Genomic DNA, 25,359 nt, shown 5'->3' on the forward strand with positions numbered 1-25,359 from the left:
TATATACTTAAATCCTTCCCTCTTTTCATAAATTTCTTATTTTCCGTGCTCTTACTCTTTTTTTTAATATTTTCCTCATTGAGTGTACCGCTCTAATATTTTTTAAACGAATAACACGTAAGATGTGCTAGTAGACGTGTATGTGACATAGATGGAATACTATGGCCCCTATATGATATTAGCAGATTGTACCATCAGGAATAAGTGAGAGAAATGTATTCTACCGCTGAAAAATTTAATTATTCTCTCTTCCCCTTCAGCATTAACAATTATAACGAAATCTGAAGAAATTACTCCTTACATTTTGATCCAGAAACAAAATTTAAAACTTAAACAGTAGGTATACCTAATTGAATGATTTAGATAGATAATTATATGTGCGAATTTTCATTTATTTTTTCATTCATGTTAATATGTATTCAAGTGAATGCCCATGGCATATTAATGCACACAACTTTGACACCATCACACCCTGCCACAAGCCCTATCGGCGGCCTACGGGGATGTTCTGTGGCTGTAGACCAGTGTTTCCCAAACTTTTCCGTGCCCCCTTGGGTCCATAACCATATACTCAACGCCCCTTAATCGGTAGCTTTAAAATAATAATTAATATCAAAAAAACAAAATAACCAAATAAGGGACATTGAAATAATTAAGTTAAAAACAATAACTTATAAACAGTTTATTCATAATCCAATAGATGCATAGTTTTCTTCCACTTTTATGCAAAAGACGTAAAGGTAAGGAACTTAGTGGGGAATATACTCTTACATAAAAATAAATTATATGAACAAATAATTTTATGAAAGTTTTTTTTTGAGTTTACATACCATTTTTCACTTAAATTAAGATATTATGTGGCCTGCATTGTCAATTTATGAAAATAGGATAAAAAATCATGTTTTGTTATAATTAGTTAAACAATTTATTGACTATTGGTTATAGTTTTCATCGTCTAGAAGTAATTTAATGTGATCCTATTGCCTAATTAAATAAAATATTTTCATTAAATAAACATTTAATGGGATGAATGGGCTTGATGACCTGATGCCAATAAATAGTTTTCCAACGCCCGGTTTAATGTCAATTAGTAGGATTGTTAAAACACCGCGTTCACAACTCTGAAGTCTGTGTTTTTGCTTGGAAATAATATGAATGACCGCGCTAAAGCCATGTTCCACCAAAAATGACGTCGAAAATGTAAGCAGTTTTTAACCACCATCCATAATGCAGGATAACGATCGGAAACCTCCTTCTTTAACCAAAACTCTTGATAATTTACGTTAAGCTTTGGTTTCAATTCAACGTCATTTTGTAGTCCAATTAATTCTTCCTCTAATACTCCAACTTCCTCAATATCTACATACAGATTTATCATCCAGTTTAAAATTTCCTAAAAAAGCAGATCCTCAAATTGCTAGGCCATATTTTTAAGCAAGTTGGTCCCAAAAGACTCTCAAATCATCATCACCTATACCAATTTGCTCTTCTACCTTAAGCAGGGAAGGAAATCGATAAAACTCGCGGTGATCTATGCTCCGCTTAAATAAAAGCAACTTGGAAATAAACACAGTCACCATATATTTTACCTTATTAAGGTTAGTATCTTTTCCCTGCAATTGTAAATTCATTTCATTGAACTTTTCAAATAGTTCAGACAATAATGCAACGTCACTCGGAATCTCTTTAAAGTTGTCGTTGAGTAAAGCATTTTTCTCCTCGAAAAAATGCACGACAGTAAAAAAGGTTATAGAAGCGCCTTATACAATTGCTTTCTGATAGCCAAAGAGCTTCCTAGTTTAGTGAACAATTTCTGAAATCTTAGTCTTTCCCATCACACAACTCTCTAAAAAATCGATCATTAAGAGCATAGGGTTTCATTTTGTTGAACGCTGTAATTACAATGTTCAAGGACTTGTGAAGGCGATCACTCAGCATTTAGTCGGTAGATGTCGGAGAATGAGACAACGAATGTCAAAAACATTTGGTGCATATTTTGTCAAGTATGCAATAGTACAACCATGGTGACGACTTGTCACTGTCGGAGCCTTTTCTGTCGCAACAGCAAGTACGAGGTTAGAAAGTGGAAATATTTTGTCCCTGAAGAACTGCTCTACGGTACGCAAGATTAACTCCCTCTTAGTATCAGTTTCTAGTTGCCTGGGAAAGAGCACCTCTTAAGAGAGATTTTCATCTTTTAATAAAGCGCTCGTAAGCTAGAAGCACAAGCAGATTCATTACCTGGCAAAGTTGACTCGTCCAACTTTAATGCAAATTCTGATGTTTTCAGGATTTTGCACAATATATTCTCCACATTTTCAGCTATTTCATCTATTCGTCGTTGAACTGAAGTGTTGCTTAAGGGAATAATTTTTACTGTATCATACAGTGGCTTATGCGGAACAGTACTCAGGGCTTCATTTACTGCTGCTACGATGAGTTTTTCACCAATTGTATGTGGGTTTCCAGGTTTGGCAATTAATAATGAAATATTTTATGATGTACGCAAACCATCAGTGATATGCTTTGAAGCATTACATTGCATATTTGAAAGTGCTGGACAATTTTGCGATTTGGCACGAAGTGACTGAAAATATATTAAAGTCTTTTCTGTCTTATCCTGATGTGAGTTCCTAAATTTGTGTATTGGTCTGGTAACTTTCACCGTCTCATTTGAAAACACCCTTTCGCATAGTAATTACATATGCATCTGCTTGTTTATAGGTGACTGTTTCAATCCGTACTTAAAATAATCTCGATTGTACTGTCTACATTTCTTCTTTGATGACACGTATGAGTTAATGATAAGACGTGGATTCAATCCTTAAGTGGTTGCTTTTTAAAATAAATTACTGAAAACCATAAAAAAACATCAAAACAAAATATTTATATGCTTGCGGCATAATTTCAAACGTATATAACCAAGGATGAATGTATGTATTTGTTCTGCATATCTGGTATAAAACAGGATTTATACACACGTCATATTGCTTTTGAACAGTAGAAGTTTCACTTCGGGTAGATTGAAAATGTTAAAACAGAATAATTATTTTATAAAAATATTGTATATTTCATTTACGAGAATTGATTTAATTAATATCTAGCCGTCTAAGGGAAAGTTAAATCGTATAGATACAAAGTATGATAGAAGAAGTTCCTCTTTTTCAACTATCTATTGCCATTTCATGAAAACAAAAGCAATATACTGGCTATTTATTTTCGTAATATTCTTCGCCATCATAAAATTATATATTAGTACATGACAATTATGATATCTTACGATGAATGAAAAATAACTTAATAATACATCCTTTAATATCGTTGGAACCGAATAGTTTGGAGAATGATTATTCAGGTAAATGTTTTATGTAAAACCACCGAATCTAATTATTAGATGAGCTGATTTCTTTCTGGATTCACACCCGTTTTATGCACACTGCACCTAACTGCCGAAGTACTCAGTGCCGTGAAGTTGTGCCAAGAATAGAGCAAATAAGATATGTTATTAAACCCTTTCAAAAAATTGTCTTGAGCGAAAAGTCTAGGAAATATTTTTCAACTGTACATAGGAGTAGTTTAAAATGTAAGGAAACGCATCACAATTACTTTCAGATGCGGGAAACAATGTAAATCATAGAAACCAAGCTTCAAAACGGAGACGAGGAAAATTACCGTGTCTTCGCAAATGGCATATCGTCAGGACTTTGCGGCACCCCCCCCTGCCGCTTCCTTGCTTTCTTTTGCCCCCATGAACTACATTACCGCACCACGGGGAGCGGTAGCGCCCACTTTGGAACTAGTGATGTACAGGAACCTGTAGTTGAACATATTCTTGAACGACGGCGTTAAATCTTTGGCGAAATTTCAACTTTAATGACATTGGTGTGCTTATTCTCGGACTAATCTTTCTTATTTCATAGATTTCTAATTTAGGCTTGAGTTTGTGGCTACGGAATAAGGTAATGATGCCTGGAATTGAATTTTAATTGCTTCGAAACGAAATGTAATAGACCAAAATGTTATTTAAAAAATGCGGAATTTGGTAGCGTGGATTACCTGAAGCCAGTCGTAAACGAAAAATACAGCAATTAGAGAGAAATTACATCAATATTTACCGTTGGTAAGATATTATTATGCTATTTTTGTTTCGTTACTTCGTTGTATTCACAAGTTGATAGTTGTTTTCAAAAGAAGCCCTACGCTAAGGAGTGATGGCACCTCTTCTGGTAATGCAAAACCCGTTCTTAACTTTATCCTTCAAATAAATTGCCTCCTACCGCTTTCTTCTAACTAAAAAATCACATTATATTTAATGAATTTTATTACTGGGTTACATTTATGATAAAACTAAATGTGGGATAGTGGTTTGTGTCAATTTTGCTCTCCAAAGAAACTTTTCTTTTACCTCTGAAACTCTTTTTTCCTTCCTCCCTCTTGACTCTTACCCTGTCCCTCACTCCGATCTTCCTCGAGTTAAATTTTTATTGATAAAATCTGTTTTTTTCATTCCTCCTTTCCCTGCTGAAATCGAGTAGTGGATAGGTAAATATGTATTTCCCTTAACATAAAAGAGGGCTCTCTGTCTGTTAAAGTAAAATTCCTTCCGTTTTTGCTTTATTCCTGATGTGATTTGTTGTCATAAGGCTCTAAACATAATTTAAGATCAATATTAATTTGATCGAATTTCCTCATGTATTCTCCAACATTTAGCGAAAGTGCCATGATGAGATGACTATTTTTATTTTGACTTTGAATATATTATGCCAATAATAATAAAATAGGATATTCCTTGGGTAAATCTTGCCATTTAAAAACTGCGAAAATCATAACGTATTTTAAAAGCCAAACTATGGAGATTATTGGAGTCAAATCTTAATGTATAACTGCGTTTCTATGTTAAGAATGTTATGCTTTTTGGAAATTTTTTTTTATTTTACCTAACCTTGGAAATTGACATGATCATCTCAAATCCAAACTCTATCACAAGAGATAATCAAATCAGGCATATAATACACTTCCGGGAAATTTTCTAGCACCGATCTCAGCCACAAAAAATCCCCATCTCATTAACGACAGACTCTGAATCACTCTTTAAGATGCTACTCATATCTTGGCATTCTTGGGAAATATACACCACCACAGCTATAATAACTGCTCAATCCTGTGCTTGGATAAATTCACACACTAGAGTATTTATAACACTAGTATTTTGGCTTGGGCATTTCATCAATTTAAATATGAATCAGGACAATATAATCTTGTATAATAAGCGCGTGAAATTTACCCGGTGTAAATTTTTAATGCAAGCGTCATAATTATCAAACATATGGGGCTGCTAAAAACAATGTCAATGCACACCTCTAACAACGCTCATTCTGATAAGAACAATTCAGATAGTTTGTTGGATAAATCATGAAAATAAAAGGATTCATATAAATTTGGAAAACGCTAGAAAATATTTTCGTACTAAATAGATGGAATCTTTGCCAATATTTTAGCCATCAACGCATAAAGTTTAATATTTTGACGCTTAAACCGTATATTAACGGGGAGGTGGCTTCGCCAAATCACTGTATTTTTTACTACAATTTGTGAAACACCTTCATAATTAAGATGGAAAATAACTTTGCGCCTCCATGTGCAAAATTTAATTCACCATACACCAGCGTGGTTGCGTTATCGTGATACCTCCTCTTCTTGATGAAATAAATACATAAATTAATATATATAAATATATACATATACTACCTTGATCAAAAAGTTCCCGGAATAACCACCGTGTGGCGCTCCCATCGTTCCGATTTGAGTTCTGTTTTTTTTGTTAAATTGGTACATCTGTTGTTGATATTCCCTTTAAATCTTAGTGTCATAACTTGACATTTGCAAAAGTTACGTAGCCAAGAGTACATCTATCTCTGTGTGTGTTGGCGATTTTTTACAATTGCAGAAATGGATTTAAATTTCCAACAACGAACTTGTATTAAATTTTGCGTAAAAAACGGATTTAGTGGCGCACGGACGTTGGAAATGTTGGAAAAGTGTTTCGGCAACGATTCTCTAAAAAAACGGTCGTTTACCAGTGGCACGAGCGGTTCAGAAGTGGTCGTGAGTCAATCGAAGATGATGAACGCAGTGGCAGACCATCGACATCGAAAGTCGGTGAAAAAATTGATAAAGTAAAAGAAATGTTGGTCAATAACCGCAAATTAACCATCAGAGAAATAGCGGAGGACTTGAACATTGCCTATGGATCCGCCCAAGACATTCTGGTTAATGATTTGGGTTTCCGTCGTGTAGCAGCAAAGTTGGTGCCAAAAGACCTCAATTTCATGCAAAAAAGAGACCGTGTTGACGTCGCAAAAGACATGATTTGCGAGGCTGAATCCGATCCCACATTCATCAAAAGGATCATTACTGGAGACGAGACGTGGGTTTATGAGTACGACACGCAATCCAGACATCAGGCAAGTGAATGGCGTTCACCAAATGAGCCGAGACCAAAAACACCACGTCGTTTTCAGTCAAAAAAGAAGGCAATGCTGACGGTTTTCATGGATTACAACGGTGTAGTGCATCATGAATTTTTGCCAGAAGGCCAGACAGTAAACAAAGAGTATTATTTGGGCGTTATGAGACGTTTGCGTGAAGCAATTCGCCGAAAGAGACCAGAAATGTGGGCAGAAAACTCGTGGATTTTGCACCATGATAACGCACCGTCGCACAGTGCTATCATTATTCGTAATTTTTTGACGAAAAATGCAACAAATACCATCCAACAGCCACCTAATTCACCTGATTTGGCTCCCTGTGACTTCTTTCTGTTCAATCGAGTTAAAAAACCATTACGGGGAACGCGTTTTAGCAGCCGAGAGGAAGTAATGGAAAAATCGCAGGAAGCGCTGATGGACATACCGAAAACCGAATATAAAAAATGTTTCGAGGATTGGATCAAGCGCTGGCATAAGTGTGTTGCAGTCGATGGGGATTACTTTGAAGGGGACAATATAGATTTAGATGAATAAACTTGTATTTTTAATTTTCTGAATAAATTCCGGGAAATTTTTGATCAAGGTAGTATATATATATATATATATATATATATATATATATATATATATATATATATATATATGTACCTACACACACGTGTAGGTACATATATAACCCACAATAAATAAATACGTTACGTTTAACCCTTTTCCATCCCTTGCATACTCCTAGCATCAATCGCCATTCTTATTTTATTTTGGCGTGAAATTTTAACTTTGACAGCGAACACAACCGTTATTGTTTGCTTGATAATTTTTTAAGGATGAATAATAAACTGAAGGTAGAACTTCTATTTCAACTTATATTTCTCTGGAGAGGGTGAAAATACAATAATGTTTTACGCTTCGAGTCCAAAAGGAGAGGAAATGGCGAAAATTTAAATTCGTCTGTAGCCAGCGATGTGAGAAGATTTTTTCCGATATCTGGATGGCTGAGTAGGAAGTCAGGAGACATTTTTATACGCTCTTGAATCTTGTAAAGAACTCCCTTGTGCTATCCCTCCTTCCCGACCAGACAGCTTTCTTTAACTATCGCTTCCATCTAAGGCTTTGTCCGTCTGCGTTGTACCGAGGTCTGTGCTTAGATATGTAGACAATTGGTATTGGGTGAGGCAGCATTTAGAAGAATTAAAAAGGGAAATAATTAAACTTACATTATAAAAAGTTATATGATCCATACTTTTGCTAGAGATAATTTAGTAGGACATGCTTAAATTATTACTATAAATAAATTTGGTAGAGCAACTATATTTGTAAATTGTCCGTGCTGCATGAGTGAAATACTACACGTGCTCTTTAAATGTATCCTGGAGTACTATGTGTTTGCGAAAGTATGGGATTTGATATACGAGGGTCATCCGGAAAGTAGTACCCGTTCGTGCCGCATGAAGTGCTGACGACGCGAGTAGCCGCTGGACGAGGTCAGATAGCTTCAGTGGCTTGTCTGCCTTCTCTGAGCCAAGTTGCGTGACGCTAGCATTGCCTGTGTTGTTTCTGTGATTGTTTACAATGTTTAAAAAAATTGAGAACGCCGCCAGTTGTGAAGTGAGGGCAGTGATTAAATTCCTCAATGCAAGAAACGTTCGCCCATGTGATATTCATCGCCAATTAAAGGAGGTGTATGGAGACAATGTAATGGACGAGTCGTCTGTTCGGCGGTGGTGTCGCAACTTCAACATGGGGAGGGGGAACACACACGACGATGAGCGTTCGGAGAGACCGTCTGTCATTACAGACCAACTGGTGAGCTCAGTTGACGAATTCGTGAGGAACGATCGGCGCGTCACAATTGATGACATCTGTGAGCATTTTCCCAATGTTTCTCGAACAATTGTTCATGAAATTGTTAAACACCATCTGCATTATGCAAAAATTTGTGCAAGATGGGTCCCTCGCGTATCTCAATGAGCTGGCGGCGAAGGACTATGCAGCAGGAATACAGAAACTTGTCACACGTTATGACAAATGCCTTAATTTGCTTGGAGATTATGTTGAGAAGTAGTTTAAAGTATCCTCTTTCAAATAAAATAAAATTTTTTTATGTTTGTTAATATTTACTTTTGTGTCTTTATTTCACGAACGGGTACTACTTTCCGGATGACCCTCGTAGTATGGCTGGTGATTTAACGCTCCCTGCCACGAGCCCTTCTTGCGATGGCCTGCGAGGTAGTTTGCCGATGCACTCTTATATTGTAATCTTATTTGAAAATTGAATAGGTAAATGCTAATTTTGTTTTGCCAATTCTTTTTCAGCGTGTGAGTTATTCCCAACTTTGTTCTAGTTTGGTGATTACTCAAATATCAAAATTTAAATGGCAGGCTATTTCCCACCGACAAATAAAAATATCTACTGTATACAGCATAGTGGCTTTCAATACCAAAACGTATTGAAAGCCACTATGAATGAAAGATTAGTCACCTAAGATGAGATAAAATCCACGGTACTGACATATTTAAAACTGAATTTTTCCGCGGGTGGTATAGGACTAGAATAATTATCATTGAAATCGAAAGTGAAAATTTTATTTAAATAGATAGCCAAATATTTATTTTTTCGTATTTTTTCGCGATTTTTTTTCCTTGATCTTGCATATTTTCTCCGGGTTATTGCAGCTTCCGTTGGCTATATCAGACAACGGTTTACTTGGCCATTTCGGAGGCTTCCCGAAGATCCCTACTGGAATTTCAGCGAAACAATCTGCTGTCAAAACTCATACAAACAGTAAGAATGAGTGATCGAAAAAAAATGTTTAAATAACATGTTTTTTAGCCATTTTTCAGTAAAAAATGTAATATCCTTTAACCTCTTAGCATCTAGTCTCTAATTCGAATAGGTGGGTGAAACTTGGATAGGAAACAGTTTGTGCAATGCTCGTAAAGTCTTCGTCAACATCAATATTTCAATTCTAAAATTGGTTTGCCGCAGACCTACATTGTAGCCCATTCAGTACTTATTCCCTCACCCTCTGATCATTTCTGCGTTTTAAGTCCATCTAAATTTCTCCAATGAACTTGTCTCTTGTACTTCTTCGCGGGATTTTCCCATTTTCATTTTTTTAATTTATTGTACCTCATAGTATGCCAAATCCATCTAGTTCTTCTCCTATGCCGTAGAGCTCCAGTACGGTGTCAACTCGGTACTCCATATGGTCTAGTTTTCCTCTGCACTTCTACATATATGCTTCCAGCTTCATCAATTTGTCTGCCGAGTCAATCTTCGGCATTTTCCTTCAGTATCATGTTTCTAAGGCATCTTTTCCAATGTTACCTCTTTCATCTGTAGAATTTAATTCTTCGTACAAACGTTTTGACGAACTGCTTTCTTTGTTTTCAACTTCAGGTTCTCTGAACATAATAGCTGTCACTATGAATGAAACTTCATGGACATCTTCTTCGATTGAGCCAAATATATTCTTCGTTTGATGCTGATCGAACCTCTTCTATTCCAAGTCATACTGCTGTCCAGGTAGATGAAGGTTTTCTTGCCTTAGTTTCATTCCTATAATTGCGATATACGTATGCCGTCAGCTTCTCTCTTCCACACATAATAATTTTGGTTTTCTTCTATTATATGCTTACATTAAGAGCAATATTAATTATATTTCCGTGACACTTGGTCCATAGCAGTGAAAGTTGCTTCCAGGTCCTCTCGCGTTCTGCAACTAATGCGATGTAATCTCCGAATGGAGCATTTAAGTTCCTTTAAAATTCACCTTTATTCCTCTGAAGTCCAATTCTTGTTATTCTCTTCATTGTCTCTTCCTGATATACATTGAATAATATTAGCGAGAGGTTACATCCCTGTATAACTCCTTTGTTAAAATTCTTCTTCTATTTTCCTGACGTTTTTCATTTGCATGGTTGTAAACTGATTCTAGAGTTGATGGTTTATTCTTCTGTCCTTGAAGCCCACTCTAAGCTTTTCCAGTATCTTGAACATCTTGTTCCATTCGCCATTTTCAAAGGTCTTTTTCAAGTTCATGAATGTATAATTACTTTTTAAGGTTAGTTTACTAATTACTTTAAATTAAAATAAATAAAAACCCTAATGACTAAAATCAATTAGGCTGTCGATTTCGTAATTTCACTCTCCGTCCACAGTGAAGTAGTTGATATTGGTCCACTCTTCTTGATCTGCGTCGTCGTTGCCTTATGGTGAAGCTTCGGCATCCCACAATTGGTACAGGACTAGTTAATTATAGGAGCCACTTTTCTCGTCGCTTCGTTCCTGAAAAATTATCCTTACGAGAGATAGTAAAGTGCTAAATGTTTATTTCCATCATTCGAATTATGTAGATTCTATATTAGTTCCTGGGGGACTTTTAATAAAACGTAGCGTGAACGACGAAGTGGCTAAGTTTACTCACCCCTGTGGTGCATCCTAGACATGGCTTGCTGTGTACCTTGTAAGGTATTGAAGATATAGAAAATGTGGAAGCATCGCGCCCCTTTTCTTTTGAAAATTATGCTTCAAGAATGCATTTCAATTATGAAAAGTAGCATATTAGTGCAGTTTTTAACCTTTTGCTTTCGTTTTTCTTCAATGTAAGTAGAAGCCGGTTGCATTAAGAGCTCCTTTTCAAAATCGCCGGTGGAAATGAGATTGATTTTGAGACGATGATCAATTTATTAGTACTCCACTTAATTTTGATGTTTTCGAATGAGGAATCCGAATATGGGTTATCACTGATCAACGATTTTGTCATTTTATTTCGCCGACATGAATCTTGGAAAGTGTATCGCTTATCCAAATCATTTGCGTGTCGTCATTGCGTAAAGTAATACGCAATCCGAGGGAAATGCAAATATAAGATATGGGACATCATTTATGAGGAGTTTTTAGCTCGTTCATGATATTGTTTACCATGCGTGTTATTTCAACTACCATATTTTCCACTATCTGGCTGGTATAAACTAAGCCCGGAGGACCGGATGAGGTTTCTGATTTTGATTATTTTGGTTTGTGGAAAATTAATTTTTTATTCAGAGGGATGGCTTCAGCCATTGGGGCTGGCTTCAGCCATTATCTATTTGACCTCCAATTGCGATAATTAATTTTACATCTGCAACATTTTGAAGACGAAAACGGGGAGCGATTTGGAATGGAGCTTCTCAGCGCTCCCCACCCCGTCCCCCACCTTGTCACTCCCCGGCCCTCTCACGCTCGTCCCTCAGCGGCCGGCCCTTCCCCACCTCCTCCTCCGGGAGACTCCGACCCTCCCTCTCCATACCCATTTTTATCCCCCCGGAGATTTCGACGGAGGGGTGACAGAGGGGTTGGGATGGGGCAGGGTAAAAGGTTTCGAGGGGGTCTGGAGTGGAGAGCCTCCTCCCGCCAATCCCCCCACCCCATCCACCCCAATCCCCTTCCCTTCCCCACTCACAGAATTTTATCACCCTCTCGGAAGTTTCCCTTTAACCCATTCCCTCTCTGACCCCTTCGAAGTCGTCGTGCCGGGTATTGGTTCGGATGCGGCGTAATTCCATTAAAATTTTTCGTGGACGGCCGCAATTTTAATTGTGTATCGGCATAGCAGATTTGCTGCTCGAATTTTGTGCTTACGATTCTGATAATTAATGAGTATCGCGTGGAATGAATGTCGAATTTGCAGAATTTTTTTTGGTAGGTTACCAAATACCTTACTATATAAATATTTCGTGTTGGGTTTTGTAATCCACCCTCCCGGAATCATTTACTTTCGACGTCATTCAAGAGTGCGTACGGAATTATGACCATAATCGGCGGATTCGGTATTAGAAAAAATATTAAGGGGCTTTGTCTTATTATGTGAAACTTTATGATCCTCTCGTATTTTTGGAATTATTTGAAACATATTTCAATTATTTCGAAGCAATTTCGAGTACCGTTCGATAAATAATGATCTTATGATCTTTTTTCCTACATGAATTCGCTCATCCTCCGAATGCTAATTTTCCGTCTTAAAGAAATTCACACTGCATTTAATACACTCGTCTTATCTTTTTTCTCTTCAAAAAGTCATGCTAGAAGCCATTTTTTGTTAGGCGTTTTGAAATCACCTAAGCATACTTCACCACTGCTTCTCAGGATGAAAAAAGCTTTCCAAAAAAGGTTTTTCGTCATTGGAATAGGGAAATGCTTTTGCCTGAATTAGAGGAAGAATGGAAATCACTCTTCAAATTGATTTTCGAGAGATATTCTGCAACAACACTTGAAATTTACGGCCTTGCATTATTGTGGTGTAGCATCCAGCTTGTTGCTTCGAAATGCGGAATTTAAACCATTAAACAGTCATAATATGTTCTCAAGGAGAGAATAAACTACCCATTAAACTTCTGTGGAGTTTCATAGCCATTGGCCAGTGATTTTTTCATGTAAAGGCAAAATTTCAAAGCTCTTCGCGTGTTACCCTAATGCTACTTTGGGTGAAGTGAGTATATTTCAACTAACAATGTCTGATACTGACCCAATACCGGAGGCAAATCAATGAAAATAGTACTGCATAGGCATTACACACTAAGCTGTAAGGATAAAATAAATTTTTATACAGTTTATTATGCGGCATGATGTATGAGTACTCTTTATCAAGCTATTTTGGTACTTCTTTCACGCCGCTCAATTCTTTTCATTCTCTTTATTTTCGTAATACCCTTTTCTAGAATATATTGCTCCAAAACTTCCACAGCTATCTAATCTACCGTGATAAAAATACTCTGAACAATTAATTCTTCACCTACATCCACGTAGTTCCCGCCAAGACCTCACTTGTGTGAGTGGCAGGGGTGGTTTAAATACGAGGGATTGTTTGTCCAAACAAATTATATAAATTATTTTATATTTATACGCGCGTTGTAATATCTCTGAAATATTCCGTTATATAAACTACTTCTCATTCGAGATTATTTCTTTGTTTTTCAGACATAGAAATCCTCTTACGTCTTTTGCCAGATTATAATTCATAATTGGTTACTTATTTTAGGCTTATGGATAGTATAAAAATATTTCCTGAGCTTACGACTGAACATTTTAAAAGAGAATGTAATCTAAGATGCTGACTCTTACGAGGAATATCAGTGGTTTTATCATAGTTTTGATTCAAAGAGGGTATACTTGGTAACGATTTATGACTGGTTTTATTATCTGTTGACTGGTCTTCAGGGCGAACAGTAGTTTTAGTTGTATGAGCCGACCGACAGGTGAGGTCACCCGCTTTTCTCGAACTAAGTGTATGAGAAAGTTGGCATAGTCCTTGATGAAAGGCGCCAAGACGTTTTCCTATTTGATGTCCTATTCGATGGATGGAGTACTACAGTTGAAATGCTCTGCACAGTGCCTCTCTGATAGAAATGGCCAGCGCAGTGATCTATGCGATCTGAAGGGACTCAAGATCAGGTTTTTTGCGTGTGGCATCAAACTTATCCCTTTAACCTATGAGAAAAATATGAAAATATTTTAATACAAGATGGCTTTCTTATATGCAGTTCGCATGCTGACTAGGAATCAAATTTAAGCATGATTACCGCCCACACGGAAAATTTCTCCTTAATACATCGTTGAATGTCACCAGGAAAATTATTGGCCCTCTAGTATTGAATTATAATTTTATAAAAGAATATTGTTAAGACTTTGCTGCTTTATTATTTATTAAGTTTTGGTGAATATGCCTAGAATAAAACTAAAAATGTAATTTGTTCATTCAATTTACGAGGTCTATTCAAAAAGTATCGAGACTTTTTTGTTTTTTCAAAATTTATTTATTTATTCATAAATATTTATTTTGTCCCCTTCAAAGTAATCCCCATTAGATATTATAGACTTGTGCCAACGTTTTTTATAATTCTCGAAGAACTTCAAAAATCTTTTTTTGTGATCTTGTTCTGCTTCCCCTTCGATGCAGCCTTTATCTCGTCAATCGTAGCGTAGCGTCATCCTTTCTTGGACCTCTCCAGTGTTGGGGAAAAGAAAAAGTCACTGGGGGCCAGATCTGTGGAATATGGTGGCTACGGCATTATTAGTGCGCTGCTTATGGCCGAAAATTCGCGCACAAGTAACGATGTGTGAGCAGGGGCGTTGTCATGGTACAAAAGCCAATTTTTGTTCTTCCACAAATCCGGGCGTTTGTGGCGGATTGCTTCGCGAAAATTGCGCATAACTTGCAGGTGATCTTCCTTATTTCCTTTTCTACCCTGTGGCAAGAACTCATGACGCACCCCGCCCCCCCTGCAATTGAAGAAAACTATAAGCAAAACTTTCACATTCGATCAAACTTGGCGTGCTTTTTTCTGTCTTCTCTTGCTGCAGCTTCCATTGGGATGATTGAGGTTTAGTTTCCTCATCATAACCGTAAACCCTTGGGTCGCGGTAGTCCAGGGGGTTGAGTGTTGGACTGCTGACCAGAGGGTCCAGGGTTCGATTCCCGGGCAAGGCACTCTGGGCACCTGCAGCTCCACCCAAGCTATGTGATTTTTTGGCTACCAAGTCTCCCGGGAAACCATAACCGGGCCAGGTAAAGGAACTGGTACCCCTACCCTGTTGTGTGAATTTCACACGCCGAGGGGCTTAGTGCTGGGTGAACTCTGTCATCACCTACCAAACCAACCAACCAACAGTTGATTACTGTTTTTATGGTTTTTTTAACCATAAACCCATGATTCGTTACCAGTTAGAACCCTCTGGAGCAAATTTGCGTCCAACACCTCATTATTAATGTTGATGCGTTGCTGTTTTGGGTCGAAATTGAGCAATTTTGGTACAAATTCTGCAGCGACCCGTTTCATGCCCAAATCATTAGTAAAAATCGAATGGCACGAGCCAGTCGATATAAGTAGGTCTTCAGCAACTTCTCTAAAGGTTATTTCACGATTAGCCAATACTATTTTCTTCATTTCATCAATGTTATCGTCTGTTGTTGACGCCGTGCTCGGGCGTCCGGCACGCTCTTCGTCGTTCACATCTTCTTGGCCCTCAGAGAACATTTTGTACCACCGATAAACGTTGCTTTGGTTCAAGGTAGCTTCTCAATATGCCACAGGTAACATTTGAAATGCGTCCGCGCACTTAATTTCGTTTTTCACAAAAAATTTGATACAGATAATTTGATCTATTTTTTGGAACAGGCAAAAACGGAAGACAAGCCAAAACTCGTCCAAGAAAAACAGCTGTCAACAATTAACTGAATATTTAAAATGGCCGAACATTTCGGCATAAGTGAGAGACATAAGTACCAACATAAAGCCACAAAAAAGCGAACATCAAACATAGGTAACCCGCGAAAATTCAAAATTCGCGTACTTTCGAACAGGCCTCGAATTTACAAATTCCCATACATTATCATAACCTTCTAACTTCATCGCAAAATATTAGTTATAAGGTTTTAATATAATTCTGATACTTGAGTATTTCCCGAATGATAACATAATTTCACAGGAAAGTGCATAACAGTTTAGATAAATAGATTATTCAAATATAAACATTTACACTGGCATGATCTGCAGTAAAATTATTTTATGCTGCGCAATATTTTCCCAAAAACCTAGTAGATAACATGCAATGTGATTTTGTGCCATCGATATGCAGCGGTATTTTGTTTCCATGTTCATAGACTGTCGATATGCTGCTCTGCCGATGGTCGTATAGTGTGTTAAAAATTAGCTACCAGCATCAACATACGAAAATGAACAGTCAAACACTATAATTCTGGACAAAGGAACGAAGTCAGATGGTGGTATAAATTAAATAAATCGAAGCAGACAATCGAAATCTGTAGGCATTTGTACGATTGAGCAGAGATGAAACTTCACAGATTATGTCGCATAACGCCTATGGTGTAAAATACACTAACAGCTCGCCAAAGAATGAGATAGAATGTGCTGTATCAATGGTGTGCGTGAATGCATTCAACCTAATTTTGGCAGCCTAGCATTGCCATGTTGTTTTAAATATGTTTCTCACGTTTTCGTATGTAAATGTGCGTTCTTCGAAGTTTTGACTCAGAATATTAAACCAGTGAGGGTCTGTGATATCCGCTGGAATAAATTTTGTATACCCAGAGCTAAAAATTGTGTTATCTTTAAATTTCTTCTAAATGCCATAACGTTTGCCGCTTTTAAAGGGAAAATGTCAGTGTTTAAATCGGTGGCGGTATCAACCATTGTATCAGTCATTGTCAGAAGACGGTATCAATCAAGTGAATTTGGTATGATTACGTGTTTCATACGATGACCATTTGTAGATGGAACGGGAATGTGGAAAATATTTATGCAACGTGATAAATAAAGTTAAAATTATAAATAACTGACTTATAATGTTTCTAATGATATTCGGAATAAGATTTAGGATCTAACAATACGATAAACAACTTAAATACTTGAAAATGCGTCGTTTAGTGTAAAATAAAGATGCATAACCATTCGTTTTCTCCACCGCTATGGTTTAGCAGGCATAGAAAGTCATCATCAACTGATTTAAGTATGCGTTGATAATACCATGCATGTCAGAAATGCTCTTTCTTTGGTGCGACTGTTCCTTGGATGAACGTCGAGTTACAACGAATCTATCAAGACTCCGTCACGAACTACGTTTTTCCAGTGGGAAAAAGGACCCCTAGAGACGGGTTATCTGTAACCATTATATGCCGATGTCGACGTTATGAAAAATATGCTTGTCAACAGGAAGATGTTGAGAAGTAATAGCAAAATGAACTTTCTGGTGGAAATGGATTGTCAGAAAAATAGAAGATCGTAGAGCTCGAGCGCACCTATTTTGGCAAATATAAATGTAAAAAAACCTGTATATTGACTATTGCTAGATTTATATTAATGGTAAAAACTGCTAACTCCTTTTTAGTATTTCATTTAATTTGTGAGGAAAGACATTGGATTGGATTGCAACGTCCAATTTGGTGTGATCGTTTGAAATCAATATGAGAAAATGTTTATCAAAAAAATGGAAAAAATGCAACAAATTTGAGAAAAAAACAGCTAAGAAAAGTACAATTCCTTGATAATCTGGAGCAAAATCAGGAAGAGAATCCTCTGGAGTCATGTGGACTCTAATACTAGGCTGGAATTGTTGTGAAGGATTCAACCGTGCGATTTTTTCGCAACACCAAGAAAATACGTAACCCAAGCCCACGATGAATCTTTACAGATAAATGGTGGGGGGACATAAATATTGAAAGGATTTTTCTGCAACAGAAAAAATAAGTGAAAGGATTTTTCTATCTCTCCCTCCGTCTCTCTTTTTCTTTTCGTGACCTCGATGCAGAGGTGCGAACGTAAACGAAAGTCCATTCGACTCTAAATTTTGCCTTGCTGGTGTCCTAACATCCCTTGCCACACACCCCAGCGGTGGGTCTTGGGTTAACGCATATTTGATGCCATAAAAATGAGGGAATGCAAATTGCATTTTTAAGTTGAATTCAGTTAATTCAACCTCGGAATATAAATTGGGACACTGCCAACTTTCAGCGTGACTGGCTTGCACATATCCTTGGCTCCCTAGAAGGGCGTTCTCCTCCTCACTTGGTTTTCCCACGCCCTCCCTTGCGTCTCACGTAAGTCGTTCTTCCCTCCCCTTTAATGTCCTCCCCCTTCTTCCTAGCTTCCTTCCCGCCATTCCCATTCCTCCTTCCCTCGTCGCCGTACTCCCACCTCCTCCAACACACTCCCCCTCCCGGCCCCTCTTCTCCACCACCTCCGGCCCTTTTCTAAGACCAATACGACCATCCGCCTTCCCCCTCCCACTCTCTTGACCACGCCATTCACAGATCAATAATTAGTGCAGGGGGGAGGAGAGGGGCGATGGGGGTAAGGGACCCAAGAGGGTACGGGTTGGGAATTATTTTTTCCGAAGTGGGAAAGTCAAGGGGAAGAGGATTCTGATGGAAGAAGCATTGCTGGAGGAGAGAGATGCAGGGAGAGAGAGGGAAGGTAATGCAACAAGGAAAAATTAAAAAAATAAATTATGGGATAGTATTTTCTCCTTAATGAAAGATTAGGATGATTAGCCTAATTCCTGAACCATTTGCCGCCACAAAATATCACCTTTTATCATACGAGGGTCATCCGGAAAGTAGTACCCGTTCGTGCCGCATGAAGTGCTGACGACGCGAGTAGCCGCTGGACGAGGTCAGATAGCTTCAGTGGCTTGTCTGCCTTCTCTGAGCCAAGTTGCGTGACGCTAGCATTGCCTGTGTTGTTTCTGTGATTGTTTACAATGTTTAAAAAAATTGAGAACGCCGCCAGTTGTGAAGTGAGGGCAGTGATTAAATTCCTCAATGCAAGAAACGTTCGCCCATGTGATATTCATCGCCAATTAAAGGAGGTGTATGGAGACAATGTAATGGACGAGTCGTCTGTTCGGCGGTGGTGTCGCAACTTCAACATGGGGAGGGGGAACACACACGACGATGAGCGATCGGAGAGACCGTCTGTCATTACAGACCAACTGGTGAGCTCAGTTGACGAATTCGTGAGGAACGATCGGCGCGTCACAATTGATGACATCTGTGAGCATTTTCCCAATGTTTCTCGAACAATTGTTCATGAAATTGTTAAACACCATCTGCATTATGCAAAAATTTGTGCAAGATGGGTCCCTCGCGTATCTCAATGAGCTGGCGGCGAAGGACTATGCAGCAGGAATACAGAAACTTGTCACACGTTATGACAAATGCCTTAATTTGCTTGGAGATTATGTTGAGAAGTAGTTTAAAGTATCCTCTTTCAAATAAAATTTTTTATGTTTGTTAATATTTACTTTTGTGTCTTTATTTCACGAACGGGTACTACTTTCCGGATGACCCTCGTAGTTTCCATCTTCAGTGACGTTATGATGAACGCATTTATGCGAAGAATGAATCTTATTTGTTCTATTATTCTGGTTTTCCATGAAAACTTCCGAATTATTTTAAGAAAGGAAAAGCTTTGTTTGGATCCTAACTTCTTATAATTTCATACAAGCAGACTCCAATGGGTTCAAATGGCAATGAAAAGAAATGAATGAAGTCTTGGATAGCTGATAGATGCATATATATATATATATATATATATATATATATATATATATATATATATATATATATATATATATATATATATATATATATATATATATATATATGTATATATATATGTATATATATATGTATATATATATGTATATATATATGTATATATATGTGTGTGTGTATAAATATATGTATATATATATGTTTGTATATATATATATAGTTCGATTCCCGGGCAGGTTTCCTGGCACCTGCAGCTCCACGCAAGCGTGATTTTTCCGGTACCAGATCTTCCTGGGAAACCATAACCGGCCCAGGGAAAGGAACTGGCCCCTCTACACTGATGTTATATATATATATATATATATATATATATATATATATATATATATATATATATATATATATATATATATATATATTTATTCATATATATATATATATTCATATATATATATATATATATTCATATATATATATATATATTCATATATATATATATATATACATATTCATATATATATGCATACTCGCACATACAAAATCGGGGATCGGGATGGTGCGGTGCCTAACGCGCTGGCTTCCCGCGGGAAGGGCCTGGGTTCGAATTCCAGCAGCGGCAGATATTTTTCAATGGCATTCTAATCCCTGCTTGAAGTGTATGGTGGAGAGCACTTTTGAATAAGTACACCGTCCATTGGATGGGACGTTAAGCATGCGAACCCCTTGGCGCCTTTTGCTCAGAGTAGGCTGATGCCGGTTTACCACCATTTTTTCTGTTCATTCCTAATGGTGCAAATGACCTTAGATGTCAGCGTCTCCCCTAAAAATAATTCTACCACACACAATTATACATGCTAGTACTCTTAGCAGCAATGAAAAATATTGAACTGTAATCTAGGCCGAAATGTACAGATTTTGTTAGCAAACATTTTTAAAGTGTGAAGAGTATATGAACGAGTGTATGGTGGGAACATTTGAAATATGAGTTGCACTAAAAATGAGGAAGAGCTTGCAAAATTGAATAAAGCCAATGGAGGACTGGAGTGAGATGTAAATATAATGCATCTAAATCCAAAGGCTTCCCCAGAAGGGCGTGTGATGGGGGTCTTAGGTCATCTTTAATGATTATTAGTCTAAAAATAATTCATTAACCTTTACTTCTCAGATAAAACAATGCACGCTCATGCTCCCCTGATATTCCGGGGAGGGCCTTAAAACCACCATACATGCGTCTGTTTAGTGCTTGCATGGCTATGAGTAGAATCATATGTATTCGAAATACATTAGACCATTTTTCTGAAGAGATAGTGTTTTCCTAGATTTTTCTGTGGAAAAAAATATATCAACATTTTTTCACAAGAGAAAATGACAGTTTGAAGTACTACATTCACCTTCTGTTCCCTGCCTATTTTTGTTCCATCAATCGGCCTCCAACTATTACACGACAGTGAATTACAATCCCTTGTTTTCTATTTATTCATCTGGTTATTTGACATCTTAAATCCTGAATGGAAATATGGCCCTTGGTGGCTTAATTTAGATATAAATGGTGGGAATTATTTTCCTATCTTCTGCGATTGGTCGTATATTAGATATTTTGGAATTTTCAGGCCTATGAGCTACATAGCGTTTTTGTGCTTTTATGGCTGGTGACCTAACACCCCCGCCACACGTCCTTGCGGCGGATTTCGGGGTTTTACGTAGATGCTTGATTAATACAGTGAACGGACTTAAACGCATCAACACCTTTATTTTGGGCACGTATTTCAATAAATCCCACGGTTTAAAGGAAAAATAGCTATGGAATTTCGACGCTAACCTTTGTGTTTTAAATTTTATCACACTTGAAAAAACGTCTCGAGTGTTCATGGCTTACATTTCAACCGCATGTTAACAGGCATTCACATTTTGAGGTCAAAGTGAGCGAAGTGACATAATATGCCGCAAATCTCTCGGAAAAGTTCCGAAAGACAATTATTTTCAGGCAAAAAGAAAAAGAAAGATTAATCGAAAGAGAGATCACTGGACACGAGTCGTCAATATCGTTATATATATATATATATACATTTAAATTTTATATATATATATAAAAAAATAAAAAAAAATTTTATATATATATATATATATATATATATATATATATATATATATATATATATATATATATATATACATTCAAACACGAAATCCCGCCAAACGGCGAATAAATACTCATATATACAGAAACAGATATAAGGAAAATGGATAGGAACACATATAAAGGACGAACACAATAGAGGTGGGGAAGGCGGAATCGAACGGATCACAAGAGTAAAAATATATCCTCAACCGGGACTCGAACACCGGATCTTTCCACTTGCCGGGCGGATGCTCTTAACCACTTGAGCTATCGAGGAAAGTTAATGTACCCTGAGATCCGTGGGTCTAATATCTCGCCAAGCGCCCCGATTCTTTCAGCCAAGAGATGGCGTCAGGGGGCTGTTTCACCCACCAAAGGAGAAATAGACAATACACAAGGAAAGGAAAGGACAGTGGGTTAGAATTCATACAACATCATACAGGAAAGGAACAGTGCGTTTCGTGGCACGCATAGCCATAAGAAAGAGATGAGCCACATTGGCCAAATACACATTCAAACACGAAATCCCGCCAAACGGCGAATAAATACTCATATATACAGAAACAGATATAGGGAAAATGGATAGGAACACATATAAAGGACGAACACAATAGAGGTGGGGAAGGCGGAATCGAACGGATCACAAGAGTAAAAATATTTCCTCAACCGGGACTCGAACACCGGCTTTCCACTTGCCGGGCGGATGCTCTTAACCACTTGAGCTATCGAGGAAAGTTAATGTACCCTGAGATCCGTGGGTCTAATATCTCGCCAAGCGCCCCGATTCTTTCAGCCAAGAGATGGCGTCAGGGGGCTGTTTCACCCACCAAAGGAGAAATAGACAATACACAAGGAAAGGAAAGGACAGTGGGTTAGAATTCATACAACATCATACAGGAAAGGAACAGTGCGTTTCGTGGCACGCATAGCCATAAGAAAGAGATGAGCCACATTGGCCAAATACACATTCAAACACGAAATCCCGCCAAACGGCGAATAAATACTCATATATACAGAAACAGATATAAGGAAAATGGATAGGAACACATATAAAGGACGAACACAATAGAGGTGGGGAAGGCGGAATCGAACGGATCACAAGAGTAAAAATATTTCCTCAACCGGGACTCGAACACCGGATCTTTCCACTTGCCGGGCGGATGCTCTTAACCACTTGAGCTATCGAGGAAAGTTAATTTACCCTGAGATCCGTGGGTCTAAAATATATATTAGACCCACGGATCTCAGGGTAAATTAACTTTCCTCGATAGCTCAAGTGGTTAAGAGCATCCGCCCGGCAAGTGGAAAGATCCGGTGTTCGAGTCCCGGTTGAGGATATATTTTTACTCTTGTGATCCGTTCGATTCCGCCTTCCCCACCTCTATTGTGTTCGTCCTTTATATGTGTTCCTATCCATTTTCCTTATATCTGTTTCTGTATATATATATATATACATATATATACATACATGTATACATACATATATACGCCTAGTATAGGTGTATATATATACTAGGCATATGTCTAGTATATGTTTATATATAAAAAAATTATAAACACAGTAATCAACCCTAAGGTCGGTTTGGCAGGTGACGGTACAATTCACCCAGTACTGAGCCCAACAGCATGTGAAATTCACGCATCAGGGTAGGAAGGCCAGTTCCTTTCCCTGTGCTGGTTATGCTTTCCGAGGAAGATCTGGTGCCCGAAAAATCACATAGATCGTATCTATATATATAAATTTCTTCGAAATAAAACGCTCTTCGGCAACGCAAAAATATATAAAAACACAGATGTAGATCCCCACAAAGAGGCTTAAAAGCCCTGAAATATTAACTCATCCTACGACCCACACCACACACCCTATCCACAGATTTCCTCATCGAACTGAGCTAATTGTCCTCATCAAAAATGGTTTCCAATTATGCCACAAAATATATCTGCAAATAAAAGGCGCTGCAATGGGCACGTGTATGCGTCCTGCATACGCCAATATTTTTTTGGGTAAACTTGTAGATAACTTTCTTCAGCAATAAACCCTCAAACCACTTTTTTGGGTCCGCTATATTGATGAAATTTCCTGCTTAAGTCCCACGGACGCGAAACTTTATCCTCATTGATTTCTTCTTTCAACTCCTCCTCCTCGGTATTTTTCACTTCATCTATATCTGACTCGACTATCACTTTCCTAGATATCAACATTCGTCTCCAGAACAATAAGTTCCACACCTCAGTCCACATTAAACCGACCAATAACCAACAATATCTTCATTACAATAGCTGCCACCCATCTAATACAAAACGCTCAATCCCCTTTTCACTCTCAGTCCGTGGCTTCCGTCTCTGCAACAACACCACCTCCGAAAAGAAAAACATGGACCTGCTACATGACTCTCTTAGAAAATGTGGGTACGCTGGAAAACTACTGAAAAGTAAAATTCTTAAACCGTCAACCCAATACACTCCTCTTCCCTAATCTCATCGCCCAAAATGCCCAAATCTTATCACTACTTTCTTCCCCGGAACACACAAAATTAAACATTTAATCCGTGGCCTCTTCGCAATTATTAATAAGTCGGTCCACATCACTTTTGTTCCCACATCGCCCCTCCGTTTCGTTTAAACGCCCATCGAACTTGCGAGACATTTTCAAGTCGACAAAATCAACTGCGAGCACCCCCGTCTCTTCCCCGCCTCTATGCGCACCATGCAACCGCCCACGCTGCAAATGCTGCCATCTTCTAAGACCCTCCACCTCACTTAGTACCAACTCCCAACCGGTCGCCACCTGCACCTCAAAAAACATTATATATCGCCTCTTCTGTAACTTCTGCCCTGCCTTCTACGTGGGCGAATGCACGATCACACTTTTCCCTCACGCAATGCAATGCACGATCATACCTCCGCATGAATAGCCACCAAATATTCCACCAAATCCCCCACCTTCCTAAATTTTCCCATGCCTACTCGCACTGTTTCCCACAACCAATATTTTGATGACTGCTTCTCTGTTTTGGTGGTTGAAACCCTTCCCAAATCTGCAAGTATCATAGAGGAGAGAGACCTCTAAATTGAAACGAAAATCCTCTAAATATTTACTCAAATTTCGCATTAGGTAGGCACCAGTAATAATAACGATTCAAGAGTGAATACTTACACTAAAAAAGATCTACTATATATCGCAGGGAATTTTCCCCGTTTAGACGAAAATATTCTAACATATTTTGTGCGTTATTAAGAGTAATTAGAAATTTCCGCTTTTCAAGGATGCTACTCATATGTTCGACGATACCAGTTACTTAAATGCTATCATTATCTAGTATATTATCGGCCCATTATTAAGGCACTCGCGTAGCATAACCAATCTGGGCGGCGGAAGTATTTTTCGTGGCATGCTGATCGCTCTAGCAATTTTAGCATACCTCAACCCCTCAGGTTACCGCTTAGGCGTTTGAGTGGCATCTTCAATCTAAGGTGAATGGACTCCTGAACGGAATGTCCACGTCCTACTTTTCGCAGATTTCGCGCTGACATCCCACTCAAATCCATGCTCTTGCAAAAGTGCGACATTATGAACAAATATTTTTCACCCATGGTCCTCCTAACTGGCTTGAGATACAATTTTCCTTGATGTTTATACAAAAAAGCGTCTGAGTGAACAAGTAAAAACTATGTGACCGTTTCTAGGTGCAAATAGTAT

This window comes from Hetaerina americana, unplaced genomic scaffold (genome assembly GCF_022747635.1).
Source record: "Hetaerina americana unplaced genomic scaffold, ioHetAmer1.1.p SCAF_96, whole genome shotgun sequence".
NCBI lineage: Eukaryota > Metazoa > Arthropoda > Insecta > Odonata > Calopterygidae > Hetaerina > Hetaerina americana.